This window comes from Mus caroli, unplaced genomic scaffold (assembly GCF_978045245.1).
Source record: "Mus caroli unplaced genomic scaffold, Mus_caroli_1 scaffold_10, whole genome shotgun sequence".
Taxonomy (NCBI): domain Eukaryota; kingdom Metazoa; phylum Chordata; class Mammalia; order Rodentia; family Muridae; genus Mus; species Mus caroli.
In genome coordinates, this window is record NW_028227265.1 from 97,468,678 (window position 1) to 97,480,865 (window position 12,188).

At 38.4% G+C, this 12,188-nt stretch overlaps 1 long non-coding RNA gene across 2 annotated transcripts in view; it reads left to right on the top strand.

Annotated features, from left to right (window-relative positions):
• The first annotated feature begins 974 nt into the window (after window positions 1-974).
• The window catches only part of LOC115031749 (uncharacterized), a 90,090-nt gene continuing 78,876 nt past the window's right edge, over window positions 975-12,188 (top strand). For both annotated transcript variants that reach the window (XR_003837410.2, XR_003837411.2), the window contains exons 1-2: window positions 975-1,107; window positions 3,675-4,111. This is a non-coding gene — a long non-coding RNA (uncharacterized LOC115031749). The remainder of the gene's footprint in view (window positions 1,108-3,674; window positions 4,112-12,188) is intronic.

The following is a 12,188-nucleotide window of genomic DNA, read 5'->3' on the forward strand; positions in this document are numbered from 1 at the left end:
GAAACATCTCTGATGTCCATCTGCTGTGGCATAGTAATCACCTCTGTAGGTGCTCATTCAGTAGCTCTGAGCACTTCCATGTTGGGAAGTTCTTGGCTTCAGTGGAGATGGGGGAAAAGAAGCTGTTAATTGCATTTGCATTGTTTTCCATCAGCAGGAACTAGATGAATGAGAAATTCATTCATAAGCTTCGTAATGCACTTCTCTGTGTAAAAAGGCCTGTTTCCCACAACCCTTGTACTTCAATCTTACACCATTTTCTCGTGAGGGAGGAAATACCTTTTTATTTCAGCTACATCAGACACATTCATGAAACCTCAGCCCTGGGGAAGTCTAGCCATTACCTCCATATACCAGCCCTGTTTCAAAACTAGGTTTAGAATAACTAAGAGTCTTTTGTCATGGTTTAGACATTTTCCTGGTGACAGCTGTATGTTTTTAGAATTGTTTGGAGGAAATATAAGAAATCAAACTGTTTCCTCTTCTTCTATTTGGTGACACGTAATAGAAAGGCCCAGGAGTGTTCTCTAGAATCTATGTTTTATCTGCACTTGAAAGCTCAGTCACTAAGATAAGGATGAAGATAGAGCAGAATCAGAAAAGATTTCTCATTTCTGATCAGGCTTTTGGGATAATACAAGGCTGGAATATTAAAACAAGACGTCAGTATTAGTTTTGGTGGGAATTAATTAATATCAGGGCACTTTGAAAACAGTCCTGTGAACCTTAGGGGCTGATAGCAAAGGAAAGTTCGCTTTCTTCATGGTTTCACATTAATAAGTAGTCAGCAACCCCAAAGCTCTCCCTCTAAATATTCTAACAATGCCATTCACTATATTGTAGCCATAATTGGTCTTTGAGATATTTTTTGTCTTTAGGGAAAGACATTTGGTTTTATGTTTTATGCATAATGATCAAAAGTTGATCCAGTAATAATAGAGTTTAAAACTATAATTATTTTAATATTTAGAACAAGAAACATACGTTTCAGAAGCATCTTATACTGTGTTAAAGCATAGGACAAGGAGCAGCTGTGGTTCACCATGATCGATCGCACACTGCAAATATTTAGACAGCCAAGAAGAAAGAAGCTATGTGCGAACTCAGGTAAGTCCTGAAGTAATGCTGGGTTCCTGAAGGGTGGCTATTGAGGTGGGACTCACAGTTCTGCACTCGTGGAGACAGAAATAAGACTGGAACTGAAAATCAATAGGGAGGTTTTATGATGGCACATGACTGTAATGTTCGCTAGCTGGAAGGCTGAGGTGGGATTGCAAAGTCAAGGTCTGCATGCGGGCCATAGTGATTTCTCTCAAAATTAAAAACCAAACAGAACCCCAAAGTACCAGGTTTGCGTGAAGATCAGTGACAGAGTACTTTCTCAACATGAGTGAGCCCCTAAGTCTAATCTCCAGCACCATGAAAAAAAAAAAAAAAAGAAAGAGAGAGAGAGAGCCAACGATGACCTTCATTGCTCAGTTTCCTTTTGTGAAATGGTTCTGCACACCCACAGGAGATAGGCAAGAATGCCCTCACACATCCTGTCGCTCCTGGGAGCAGAGCAGAGAATCCAGACAACAGCCTAATGTTGCTGAAGTTGTCACAGGGAGTTAGTTGCTACAAGGAGGGGTGGTTTTGTTTTTCAATACATCTGAAGTGACAGACTATGGTGGATTTGACAAGGATAGTGTGGTCTGTGTTTGTGAAATGATTACTTCCATTTGAACTTCCATACTTGCAATATATCTCCTTTAAAGACACATCCTTTTCCTGTCTCTTTGTTTGGTTCCATGCTCCTTGATCCATCAATTAATGTGTGATTTCCTACTGGAGTCCTTGATCAATATGCATGGCTATTTTCATTACATGGGGAAGATGAAAGTGCCCTTGACTGGTCATCCAGTTTAATTGAATCATGCCTGTGATTTTGGCACAATTTTCACTTTATGAATGAAAGGCAAAATTTCCCATGATGCTTTGCATTTCTACCAATGCAGGTGAGCAAATATGTCCTTTGGGTGTGGTCCAGGGACTCTTAGTTATTGATTTTAAATGTATAATATATGTTTATATATAATATGTTTATATGTATAATATATGTATAATACCCACACAGCTATAGATAATAGAGCTAGATTACTGGCATCATCATAACTGCATATAGTAGACATAATAGTAGAGAGTCTATGCTTAGAATTATCGACACTACTACTATGAATATTGTATTTGTACCTAATATATTAGGCTTGCTGGAAAATTTTCTGGTTATCTGTCAACTCCAGAAACTTTCATTTGTACATTGTTTTGTATGCATTTTCATATATTTTATGTTATGCTATAAATGCTATCAGTTGGAGCCATGGTTCCCAATGAGGACAGTGCTCCATTTGAGGTGCTTTAACATATGGGTAGGACTTTTATTACCACAGTGATTGATAAAGGAAGCTATGCCAGATGCCCTGTCAATGTATTTGAAAATCTTGCTCAGAAGGAAATTACCCTGCTTCTCATAAAATGCTTGAGTGACTCTGTGGATTTGCATGTAAGTGAACAACCTGTTCATAACTGCCTGAGCTAAGATTTAATTTCTCCTTAGTTATAAACACAAAGTGCTATTTCCACCTTTTTAGCATGCTCTGAGCTTTCCAGAAAGATACTCATATAAGTTGATCATATTTCACTTTTGTTGGTTCTGAAGTTATCAGAAATGCTCTGTCTTTCATGGTGGATGACATATCCAAAGGCCACTCTGTCTGTGGTCCTTCAGTTACAAATACCAAGTCACTCATCAGTTTTGCAGCTTCTGTTGTCATATTACTGACAATCATCATGGATACAGGCATCATGTACTTTATTAAATTTTCCAGTTTTTGTCCAGTTTTTTATTATAATGCTTGTCCTTTACTCTAAATGAACATCCTTTTATGTCTCTTTCATATTACATTTAGGGAATTACTAATTGATATTTAAATCACGTATATAGGTAGATTATATCTCTAAATTTTAGCATATTTTTAAAATTAATTTAACTAAAATTTATAGATGATATAACCTAGTATAGCTTGTGATGATGATAGAAAATTAAAACATATTCACAGGTAAGGTTGAGAAGTCTTAGAATAGATTGAGAAGGCAGGCCACCGTAGAAAATCACCACACCTGGTAGCACAGTTAGAACTTTGGGATGATGCAATGCATGACCTTTGATTTATGGAAGGATATAGCATACATAGCTGTGAATGTAAACCTGTAATAAAGGCCTTAATGTAGCTCCTTGGGAACTGTTCTGCTAAGGATTTTCATTTGATGTTATCTAATATCAAGGCCACTACTTCATTATAAGTAGACCCCTCCTGTGGCCACTTCCTTTTTCACTGCCAGTCTGTAAAGGAGGTAGGCACTGTGAAATTATGTAATATAATTATTAATTTGACAGCCAGCCATCTTTACTGTATTCTCCTAGTAATGACAAGTTACAGATTCCATTTTAATATGATAAGAGGATTGTTAAACAAAGTATGGTGGCTAGCATGCAAAGATAACAGGGGGCCATCAGTCTAGCCCAACCAGTTTCAGAGACGGGTTAGATGGAGAGACTGAACTCTTGTGTTCTAGGTGGTAGCTAAGAGTGTTTCAATAGTTGCTTAACAGTTACTTTATCCCTTATTTTGAAGGCCAGTGAGCTGAGAGAGGAAGGAGAACTAGAGGAATAACAAAGAAGTCTTTTTGGAGTGTGAATTGCTTGGTCCTTTCATGTGTATTTCTGCAGCACTGGGTGTAGTGATGCGGTTGTGGGTCATCTTCATTTCAAGTAACTCAGCCGCTTTCTATCAGATGACCCAGGTTATTTAAAATTAGAACCAAGGGAAGAAGAAGTGGCAGAGATCAACAATACAGCAGCCTAAACCAAACCTGAAGAACTACAACATCAACCAATAGACCAACAGACTTACTAACATGGAAAAAAGAAGTCTCACAGAGCCCTACCCATATATAAAGAACTGAAGGCCCATAAGGAACGCTGAGAACAGGAGACATGGTCTTTCCCGGGAATGAGTTCCTTAATTGGTTATCCAGTATGAAGCAGGCAACAGTAAGCAGACTAAGCAGGGTGAGTGTGTGTGTGTGTGTGTGTGTGTGTGTGTGTGTGTGTGTGAGAGAGAGAGAGAGAGAGAGAGAGAGAGAGAGAGGATGTAAGAGATTATGATTTCAAAATTGAGCAAGGAGGGGGTAGACATGAGGGATGCAAGGAGAAAAGAGAATGGAGACAGTGACATAATTATATTTCAATCTAAAAAAATAAAAAGAGAAAAAACATTTTAAGACTTAAATGTTATATTTATACTGCGTTTATTGAACACCGATTATGTGTTAAGGATTATTTAATGTATTAATTAATTTGTGGATATGTGCATGCATGCATATATGACTGTCAGTGTGAATGCAGGTGTATATGTACTACAATTTGCATATGGAAGTCAGAGGACCACTTGTCAGGAACATCTCTCTCTCTCTCTCTCATTGTTTTTGAGGCAGGAGCTCTCTTTTGCTTGCCCATTGTACTAGCCCTAAGTTTTTAGCAATTTTCCTTTTTTATTGGTTACTTTATTTATTTATGTATATTTCAAAAGTTATCCCCATTCCCAGTTTCCCCTCCACAAGGTTCCTATCCCCTCCTCCTTCCCCCTGCCTCTATGAGGGTGCTCTCCTACCTGCCCACCCACTCTTGCTTCAGGGGCTTAGTGTTCCCCTGTTCTGGGTCATCAAGCCCCCATGGGACCAAGGGGCTCCTCCTCCAGTGATGTCAGATAAGGCAATCCTGCTAATACAGCTGGAACCATGGGTACCCGCTGCGTACTCTTTGTTTGGTGGTTTAGTCCCTGGGAGCTTTTGGGGGAGGGTCTGGTTAGTTGATATTGTTGTTCTTCCTATGAGGTTGCAAACTCCTTCAACTCCTACAGTTCTTGCCCTAATTTCCCCATAGGTGCTCAGTCCAATGTTTGGGTGTGTACATCTGCATCTTTATTGGTTTGATTCTGGCAGAGTCTATCAAGGGACAGCTATACTGGACTCCTGTCATCTTCCTAGGAATACAGATGTGTACCACAGCATCCACATTTTCAAATAAACTTTTGGGGATCAAATACACATCATCCACCTTTCTGGCTGTCAACTATTTAGCTGTTGTGCCATCTTGTAGGCCCTTTGTAATTGTTTGAAACCGAAGAAGAACGATTCTACCCTTGTGAAGCCTATAGTTGACATCAGGCACAATTGCATCCCCTAGATCTTCTAGAATAATGGATAGTACAAACAAGGTGTGACAAGCACGAGATTGGAATAACAGTTGTTGACCGTGTATCTCTATCATGAGATCTTAGCTTACAGTTGTTACACTCTTGGATTCTTTATTTCTCCAAGTGAAGAACTGTAGAAAGTGATTATCCTCATAGAGTTTCTCTGATGATATTAAAAAGCATCCACTGCATATGAGTGATCAATGTTAAATGTCTTGCTCTCTTATCAGACAGTTATAAATGAGCTACCAAGGGAGACTTTAATATTTAACCTGAGCCGCAAAGTTATGCAAAAGTTATAAATACCAAATATTTAACTAATCGCTTGGGACAAACATCTCTTTGGTTATGTGCAGTGCTTTTTTACCATTGTCACTATAAGTTCTCTCAAACACCCTCAGAGCGTCCTGTTTATTAATTTTACTATGGTAAACACATCCTTAATTGCCCAATTACACAAAAGACTTAAGCAATTCAAAAAAGAGTTTTTGCTTGACAGCATAAAAAATCTTCTCTTTGAAAATATGTGGATGGAAATATAAGCCAATTGACTGGAACATACATACTTATCTATTTTGAACTTATCTAGTGTATCCAGTCACATAATTCATGCCAATGGAATGATGGTGAATGAGGAGAAGAGGCTCTCAACCATAGAGCAATTTAGAAACTTAATTACTTCATCCATTCATGTAATGAAGAAATGTTTTAAAGTTTCTATTTCAGGCTCCAAGAATTGAAAAATATCAATTGATGATCATGCATGTAATGTTTGACAAATCTAGAAAATAGGTTTATCTGGGGGAAGTTTTTCTGCAGAGCAAGGAGAATAGCCCAGCTTTTATTAGGATCTCACATATCCACTTTTTCATGAAATAGGAAGTAGGGGAGAGGGTTATGGCACAGTGCAACATCCTTACATCCTAATGTTCAGTTGGTTGTAAGGAATTAAGACAGTTGCCATTTAGTGTACCGATTGCATTGCATTCCTGTCAATTCTGTGGTCTATATGAATCCCAGTCTTCACAATAAAAGGCTGTTAATTAATTCAGATGCTTGCAGTCTTTGGCTATGTAAAATTAATAGAATTGTGGAGTTTCTTGAATCTGTAATTATTTAGCACTATTGTTTGGCACTCAGAATAAATATGCAGGTGCATTTAATTTGCCTGCACCCTCCCTTCTTAGCTTATCACTTCTCTTTTTAAATTCATTATTTTATTTATTTATATCCCAAATGTTGCCCCCTCCAAGTCTCCCTTCCAGAGTTCTTCACCCCCTTCCCTTTGCCTCTGAGAGTGTACCCCTCTCCCGCCTCCCCTGATGAATCCCTCTTCTCTAGGCATCAAATCTCTACAGGATTAGGTGTGTCCTCTCCCACTGGGGTCAGACAAGGTAGTCAGTCCTTTGCTTCATATGTGCCTGGGGCCTCGGACCAACCAGTGTATGCCCTTCCATTGGTGGCTTAGTCTCCTGGAACTTAATGGGTGTGTTTGGCAGTCTCTGTATGTAACAATCAATCACTAAAAGTTTGGTGGCTCTTACAGACTTTTCTTGTCCTTTCATGATGTTGTTCCCTGAGCTAAGGTTGTAGGAGCTAGGCTTCAGATAGATCCACTGTGACCTTATCTTTCCTTAGTGTCCAGGTGTGTGTGTGTGTGTTTTTTTTTTTTGAGAGGGGGGGCAGAGAGAGGACAGAGAGAGGACAGAGAGATAGACAGACAGAGAAACAGAGAGATAGACAGACAGAGACAGACAGAGAGATGGAGAGAGGAGACAGATAGAGATAGACATAGACATAGAGATAGAGAGGGGGAGGAAAGTTGATGACTTGATTATTGCTACACTTAACTGAGAGTATAAGGATGGTATTTAGAATGTAGTTAAGAAACTCTGCCAGTGTGCAAAGTAGTCGTAGTAGATTCTCTTCAAATATCCATGATCTTACTAGCCCTGTGCTGTTGACTGAGTTTCTATTACCAGATATGATTCCCTCCAGTCTGCTACCAGACTTCCTTTCTTACATAAGGCTGCATAAATAGGACCTAAACAATGACAGTGGCAATAGGCATGCTAACACCGAAATGGGGCAATCTCCTGGGGTCATATTCCCAAAGTATGACAGGGTACTAATGTCTGTTGGAGAGGAAGAATTAGTTGTTCCTAAGGATTAATCCTCTGATTTCTTTTCTAATACAAAGAGAGAAGCCTTAAAACTAATATATATATAATGAAATTTGACTCCAATGAAAATTGGACTCAGTAGATTGTATTTATATATTTGCATGTATATATATATATATGACTATATATATATGTATATATATCAATAATACAATAAAAGAGGCTATTAATTTGACAGTAAGGGAAGAGAGGAGGTCTTGGAGTGGGGACATGCTGGGAGCAGGAAAAAGAAAAGAAAAATGGGAAAGTGATATAATTATATTTTATTTAAAATGCATTTAAAATTGAACAGCTCCCTATCCATTTTGCCTTAATATCAGATAAATTTGACAGAGTAATAATATAGGTCTTCTTGGTTTCTCTTTCTTCTTAAGACCTTTTGAAAACTATTTTACTTACATGTACATGTGTAGATCTTTGTATGGACATGTACAGGTTTGTGGGGTGCCCATGGAAGTCAGAGACATCGTCCTGAGACCGGAGTCTTCGACTGTGAGCTGCCTGATGGCTGCTGGGAATGGAACTCTGTAAGAACAGCACTCACTCTAACCTGTTGTCTCTGTAGTCCCAGTTTCTGATCCTTTGAGACATTGGGAATGCATTCTTGCAAGTTTTAAGGCCATTGTGTTTGACACTGGTGAATAATATTTTGAAATCTTATGTAAAACAAACTCCAGTGCTTTAATATTCTTTGGACCCTGGAGGGAATAATATATAATGAAAACTCTAACTCAAAGAAACCACAAAAGGTCTTTTGAGGGGAAAGTGTGGTCGGCATAGCTCTTCAATTGCTCTAACAGAGAGTCTGCGACTAGTTCATCGCTGCTAAGCAAAGTGCTGCAGAAGGAAGGTGCCCATGGCCAGGCAGCTGACCACAGAGAGGGCTCCTTCCTGCTGGATTATCTTCAGTTATGGACCTCACAAGGTACCTTGGTGCATTTGTCTTTTCCCATCTCCACATATTGTGACCATTCCCTGACTCCATCTTCACTTTCTGCCCAAATGGTATTTGAGCTGTTATGCATGAAACATAAGTGCACGTGTATGAGTATGAAGAACATATCTCTGAGCTCATCTGACAGCCAGAGCCTACAAAGCCACATATTGACTTTACCACTCTGTGCTTGTTGACCTAACACTTATTTCATTTTAATTGTTTATAGACTACATAGATTAATATATTCAATATATATCATGTGCCTTTGGGAATGGCACTTTACGTATTTTTCTTACTTCTTCTGGGATAGTCAGTGATCTCACTGACAAGAATAGGGTTTAAAATATAGTGTGAACAAGTAAATAGGATATAGTATGGGCTAATGTAGGAGAGGGAAGAGAACTTCAGGAAGGCAAGAAGCTTTGTGACTTCGTTTCAAAATAACTGAGACCTTGCAAAGTTGCCTCTCAATTTAACATTCTGGTGATTGGGGATATAGAGTTTTTCAGTGATCTAATACGAGTTAAATAACGAACAAGTCAAAATAGTCCTGTGACGTTTTCTAAAATGTTTTGTCAGCTATTGGATTTAATTCTACCAGCGGGTGTGCGGTTACATAACACACTGTGACCTTGATAAGGTCCAAGTAAGTGTCAAATTGGAAATGAATATTTCATGCTCTGAAATTATTGTTTCTAAACAAATGACTTTTAGGTAATTAGTTTTTATTTTTCTTCCTGATATCTCATAAGGAGTAGTTGTGGAAATAACAGTGGAGTATATTAATAGTTAAAGAACATAATAAAACATCTGACGTGTAGAGTGGTCAGATCCTGTTTGTGATATATATTTAGATACAGAGGATGTTGTGGTAAGGAAAGCAGAGCCACAAGAGAATGATCACCGCCTACGTTTAGCTTCTGTGTGGATTGCTTTTGTATTGACACATTTGGCTAATAGACTCCTGCCTAGAATTCTATTTGTCTATCTAAATCAGATGTCCACAATTCACTATAAGTGAGTAGATGACATGTATATGTTCTGCCCCTGAAGTCACAATAGTAGTTTTTAACCAGGTCAGTGTGCATGTAGGTACAAGATGCAGAAGACATACTGTAGCAGCAGCATCCACATTTGTCTCAAGCAGCAGAGAAACTAGGAAAATAAAAGCCCTGGAAAATGAAGTATTATGCACTTGTTTTGAAATTTAAATATGTTAGAGTAAAGACATGAATCATATTTTCTTTTCCTTTCCTTTTTCTTTTCTCTCTGACCCTCTGCTCCCTCCCTATTTGCTTCCACTCTCCCTCATTTCTTAGGTTTCTTTGGCTGGCTTTAAAATTCTAGGATCAAGCAGTGTTCTTACCTCATCCCTTTAAGTGGCTAGAATTAGGAGGGTGCACCTTATGGCACCCACATTGCATTAAAAAAATATTTTCACTATGCCTCTCTGCTACTTAATTCACTAATTTGCTTAGATTAATACATAATAAAATTGGGTTATTTATTGATATTAAGGTGGAAAAGGATATGTTGTGCAAATAGTATAGCTCAGTGCAAATTATTCATAAAAGCCAGGAAATATAGTCAGTTAATTGGAGGTAAGAAACTATATGCATAAAGTTGTCCTGTTAATAATTTCTTTTCCTTGCAGAAAGACTAAAAACTAGAACGGGACTGGGTAGATGACAAAGTGGGTATAATATTATATTATATCCTTCAGTAAAGAACATACAAACTTATTTCTCTATCTGTTTTCCACATCTGTAGTTAATGAAACAGCTTTTTCATGCTTAATTTCTAATTACTTTGTGGCTACAAAAGTAATAGTGTGGAAGATTATGTTTTTTTTTCCTCAAAGGAAACACATATTTTCCTTATTAAAATATGGACAATATAGACAATTTAATGAAAGCAAGTGACCACTTCTAGCCCATTTTCTAGGGACAATTGGTATTAATGTTTTAGCATAGCTAACTTTTGACTTCATTGTTTTGGTAATTTTACATAGCCTTTTTAAATATATGAAAATGTTTAATTCTTGGTGTGATTACAAAGTCAATTCAAGACCAATGTTGGAGAAAAGTAAACAAATTGTCAAAAAGATATAAAGAAGATTACTTTAGGTTTTTAGAAAACAGTAACAATAATTTTCAGCTACTGTTGATGACAAGGTAGATGATCAAACATGGTAAAAAGGAGAAGAAAATCCAGTCTCAACCATAAATTCATTGGCTTTCTTTGAATATATTTTGTATATTCATGCCTAACACTGAAGTCTAAGGCTTTTCGAAAGCAAAGCCTCGGGTGTGTTCTGTGGGAGCGCTGCTGATGGGGCACCAACATCCAACGGAAGCAGGCAACCTCAGCATCAATTTGTATTTAGATCCATGCCTTTTGACCACAGATCTGAGATCTGAAGCGGCCTCACCTCAGGCTTTGACTCTTACTTCCCGAGGATGCCTAAGAATGATAGAAAGTAATCCCAGCTGCAGGGGATCATCTTTCCCATGTAGATTCCATGCAGAAATGACATGGGTCAAGTGAACTGCATACCCTCTGCTTGGCTTCCTGTCCGCTCAAATGTTCTAGAGACTGGCTTCCTCATTTTCCCATCACAGTAATTGCTCAGGATATTCATGTCACTCTTCTCGGGTTTAGATCAGCAAATGTAATCAATAAATAGTTCCCTTTAGTATTTCCCACTCAGTAATGGGAGTCTTTTTATTACTTTTATTCGGTTTCCTGTTTCAGAAAAGGCTGAAAATAAGCACCCAGAAGAATGTGATAGCAGATGGGTTTCCTGTGATCTAGACTAACAATTCAAGAGATAAGATTAATAATGACAACCTTAAGAGCAGACTTGATGTAAGCTGTTTTAAAGCCTTCTGGTCCTTCTAGAATGAGACAGGAAAGGAGACAATGTGAATATATAAAACATCAATCAATTATCAGTCTAAGCTTGTTTTAATCAATGGGTTATTTTATTTATTTACATTTCAAATGTTGTCCTCCTTCCCTGTCTCCCCTCTGCAACGTCTCCCTTCCCACTTGCCTCTAAGAGGGTGCTCCCCCATCCACCTACTGACTCCCGCCTCACCCCTCTAGCATCCCCCTACACTGGGGCAATGAAGCCTCTACAGGACCAAGGGCCTCCCTTCCCTCTGAAGCTTTTTTTAAAAATATGTAAATGTTTCACCTGCACATGTTTGCACACCACAGGCATTGCCTGGTGGCCAGAAGAGGGTATCAGATCCTATGGTACTGGAGATACAGATGGTTGTGAGCCACCAAGTGGGTGCTGGGACTCAATTCTAGTTTTTCAACAAGAACAGCCAGGCACTTAGCTGCCAAACCTCTCCAGGTTCCATTGAGATCATTTTCATTTTCAGATATCACTATTTGGGCTTTAGGCTTCAACTTTGTGAGACAAATTTAGGGATGCTGTGAAGAAGACCATTCCAGTAGTGATGATGGTTTGCAGCAGAAAGGACATATGAGAGGAAAGACAAGCAGGTACGTAGAGTGTGGAGAAGTCTCGGTGTATTTTTCAAACGATTCGATTCTTAGAAAATATGATCTTGGAGAAATTAGGGACTTGATGTCAACTTGCCTGAGGGAAAATATACATGGTCATCTTTAATGAGAGTCTAGTATGAACACTTGTTGGATGGGAAATATAGACCAGCTGTTCTGAAACTATACTGGGAATGGAAATAGCTTTTATAGCATTTATATTATTAGACAAAGGAGATATGTTCCAGTCATAAG